General features: G+C 37.1%; 1 pseudogene; it reads left to right on the top strand.

Annotated features, from left to right (window-relative positions):
• The first annotated feature begins 3,227 nt into the window (after positions 1–3,227).
• Positions 3,228–3,958, top strand: LOC138254880 (uncharacterized; annotated as a pseudogene).
• The last annotated feature ends 431 nt before the right edge of the window (positions 3,959–4,389 follow it).

The following is a 4,389-nucleotide window of genomic DNA, read 5'->3' as shown; positions in this document are numbered from 1 at the left end:
GAATCCAGCACTTATACAGACCTTCTTCTGATTCCTCTAGTGAATCAACATACCAGTATATCTGCCTACAGGAGGAGGTGACTTCATTGAGTTTTACTCTATCTTGTTTTTGATGAAAGGGTATAAGCCCCCCAAAACATTGTCACATCTAAATTAGGGACTCTGAAAATGCAACATTGAATGAGAGAAATCACTTTTCATTGAATAACATCTGTCAAGAAAAACTCCAATGACTTCTGACTAAAGCCGGTCTCAAGTTCAAATTGCTAAGCAATATTATAAAGGCAATTCATATAAAACATCCACTAAACATGGCTTAATCCTTGAATATGTCCGACAGTAAGAAACAGTTATGAAGCCAAAACAGTCTAGACTAGAAATGAGCAAATTTACTTTTCACTTGGCTGAATCACAGTATTTCCAGAACTGGCATGGCCTTCTGGATCTCTCTTTTTGAAGAAATAGACCCAGGTGTAATTCATATTACACTAGCATAATTTGCATAGTTTTCAGGAATTTTGTTACGCTTTTTACACAAAATTCTTAAAAGCATACAATTGCTCCACATTGTGCAATTTTGTGGCATTTGCAGTTAATTTTCTGCAAATGTTCAGGAATAATGCTAATGGATAGAATGTGAGAGGATTTCTCACTATTTTCTTTACTGCAAAATCCATCCTCCCATACAATATTTGCAGTAAAATATAGATGACAGGCATGCATTTCACTTATTTGCATATAATATCATGTAATTTCCCCATAATTTCACATAATTACACACATGAAAATTGCACAATTTCTCACACCCCTACAAAGAACTCAGATGCCATGAAAAACTGCTTCAGTTCAGGAGGAAACTGGAAACTCCTACTGAAGCAGTACCTTGCAACTAATTACAAGTATCTACACCTATGTTTCATTTGCAGTGTGTCCCAATACATATAAGTATTTAATAGTTTATAATTCTCCTCTCCCTCTCATTTCATGTCAAAACCTGGCTCTTCCTACATTCATAACTATGATAAACGCTATATAAAAGGGTGGGTTTTCGGTATAATTGATTGCATATATCTTTGAGCGATTCCTCAACAACTCACACTTACATGAAGTGCTGCCTTATTGAGGCCTCCATACCTCAATTAATATCTTCCATGTAGATCTATTTGCAATCAACAACTTGTTCAACCATGCAGTTTAAAATAGCAATAGGTTCTAAATATAAATTGGATGAGTTTGCAACCCTGTTAACACTATGACGCTGTATATAAATGCAATAATACAAAACAATACCTCAACTGGGAAGCATCACTATGGCAGTGTAAAAAGTAGGACTGAAGTGGCAAATAGAGTGGGTATTGCACTGGGTCAAGGAGTGTTCAGTAGCAACCAGGGCTGAAGGTACCACCCCAAAGCAGTGTGTGGTGATAGAATAACAGAATCCTGACAACAATGAGTGGACTAAATATAATATAATAAATATAATAATAGCATCAATATTTACTGTTGCACAAACATTTTGAGGGGCCACATTTGTAAGGAAGCACCCAAGGACCCCATTTAAGAAGAACTCCTCATGAACCTTGTTTATAGAGAACTGTAGTGTGGTGAGAACGCTACAGAGTGCTAAAGGTGTTACTTGGTTCTCATTGAACCATTTTGCATGCAAAAGTGGACTTTTCATCATCCCTTTTATGGACTCTAACAAGATGGTATACCTTGTGATGAATCAATGTGTATTTAATTTGATAGAATTTTCCTGATTGACAAGGATCAGGTTACCACTCCTACCTGACATTATGAGGTTCCTGAATTTACTGTAGACCATTCATGTTTGCCCTGGAGCTTTTGGGTGCTGAATGCAGTTGATATATCTGGGGGAAATTGTAGTGGATAATACGTTTTTATTCAGGGAATCAGTCCCATAATTTCTAATTCTCAGTAGTTCCTCATTACTTTGTAGATCCCCAAGGTTCAACCCTGTAGATTATCAGGGCTCAACTCATAATCCTCTTTAAGTGTGCACTCCACAAGTTAATGGGATCTCCAATACTGTTAACTTTCGGGATACAGAAATAACACCTCCACATCTTGGCGCTCATAATGAGACCCTCAAAAGTATTTAAAAGCTGATAGCAAAGGTTCAACTATGTTGTTTACTTATCCATTTAGTCATGTCCGACTCTTCATGATTTGATGGATAAAATTCCTCAAATTGTTTTAGTCAGTCACAGAATTCTTTAGGCCTTTGAGATTCTTGTTTGTATTATCCTTAACTATGTCTAACCACTGTGATCTTGATCTTCCTCTTATAAGTTTTCCTTCTATCATTCCCCAACATAATATTTTTTTTACAAGGAGTCTTCTCTGAGGCCATAATATTTGAACTTAATTTTTATCATGTGATTCTAGTGAAAGTTACTGCTTGATAAGTCAAGTATTGATTGATTTGTTTTTTTAGCAGTCTATGGGATACACAAAGGCCTTTGCCAGCACCAGAGTTCGATCGAGTCAATTCTTCGACCATTTTTATTAGACATTCAGGTTTCACATTTGTACTGTTACCTGAAAGACAATTGCTATCAGAATTAGTATCTTTGTTCATCAGTGAGATATATTTGCTCTTTAACACTTTGTCCAGGCTTGAATATTGCTTTTTTTCCTAGTAGCAGCCGTCTTCTGACTTCGGGGTTGCAATCGCCACCTCAACTTAGCTTCGATCCTAAGTAAATCAAGTCCTTGACTATCTCTGTTTCTTCATTGTCAACTCTGAGCCTTTGTAAGATTGTTGTTGACATGAATTTAGTCTTTTTCTAATATGTCTTTAGCCCAGCTGCAATTCTATTTTCTTTGATCTTGACATCCTTGCGTTGAGATTTTCTGTACTTTCCACAATCAGGGTTTTGTCATCACTACACTGCAGGTTGTTGATTTTTGTTCCTCCAACTTTGATTGCAGTCTGTATGTCATTCAGTCCAGATTTTCATACAATATGCTCAGCATAGAGATTCCACAATTATGGCAATATGATACAAGCTTCTTGAACACCTTTTGCAACACTGAACCACTCGGTTTCTTCATAATGGGTGCTCACTGTTACTTTGGCTCTCCAATGAAATCCTGGAATGGACAAAGCAAAGAATGAAGGCAAAAACCGCTGGACACAGGAATAGAATTGCCAGGCTAAGGCTGAATTTTATGGCAAGAAGAGGAAGGATAAAAAAGAATAAATGGAGCAAGAATGCCAAGAGATGAAGCATAACAATCAGACAGGGAGAACAAAAGATCTCTTTAGAAAGATCAAGGAGATAGAGGGGAAATTCTACCCACATATTAGAACATTTAAGGACAAAGAAGAAAACTATATCTTAAACAGTGAATATATAAAAAGAAGATGGAAAGAATATCCAGAGGAACTAGACAAGCAAGATGAAATCATGTCAGAGACATTTGAAGATCATATCTCAGAGCTGGAGCCTGATATTCTAGAAAGTGAGAATAGATGAGCATTGAAACTAATGCTAAGCACAAAGCAGCTGGAATGGATGCAATGGCAACTGAATTGTTCAAAATAATTGAGGATGTCTTGATCAAAATAATGAAGGATGTTTGTCAGCAGATATAGAAGAGGATGCAGTGGCTGAAAGACTGGGAGAGATACATATTTGCACCTATCCCAAAGAAGGGGGATACAAACGATTGCTCAAACTACTGCACAATAACCTTAATATCACATGCCAGTAAGAGCATGTTGAGGATCACACAAGCAAGACTACAACCATACATGGACCTCAAATAGCCAGATGTACAAGCTGGCTTTGGAAAAGGAAGGGAAACATGCAATCTGATCTCTAACATGTGAATGATAATTGAAAAAGACAGAGAATTTCATAATGACATATTTTTCTCCTTTATAGACTACACCAAGGCCTTTGTCTGCTTTGATCATGAACAATTGTGAGACATATTAGAAGACATGGGTATTCCAACCCACATTGATCAGCCTCCTGAGGAATCTGTACACCAACCAACAAGTGGCAGTGAGGATTGATTGTGGAGTGGTTCACTGTTGCAAAAGTTGTTCAACAAGGTTGTAGCCAAAGACCATATTTGTTCTCCTTTGTATAAGTATTTGTATGTTCATTCTCCTTTTCAGAAGGTTTTTTAATCCAGCATTCAATATAAGACTGGAGATTCGTCCAGCAATCATGGCCTCTATGAGGATTCAAGGTGCTGGCTTTACACTTATCAACCTCATCCCTGAAGGCACAATAGAGTTGACACTGTCCATGATGGCAGCAGTTAACACAATCAAGCAATGCACAGTTGTGATATTGTTTTTAGGGTGACACTTTCGCATTCCATAAGTATAGTTAAAGTGTTAAAGTGGAC

The sequence above is a fragment of the Pleurodeles waltl genome, chromosome 1_2 (genome assembly GCF_031143425.1).
Source record: "Pleurodeles waltl isolate 20211129_DDA chromosome 1_2, aPleWal1.hap1.20221129, whole genome shotgun sequence".
Lineage (NCBI taxonomy): Eukaryota > Metazoa > Chordata > Amphibia > Caudata > Salamandridae > Pleurodeles > Pleurodeles waltl.
The sequence above is the reverse complement of the archived record's forward strand: the minus strand, read 5'-3'. Positions and strand labels throughout refer to the sequence as shown.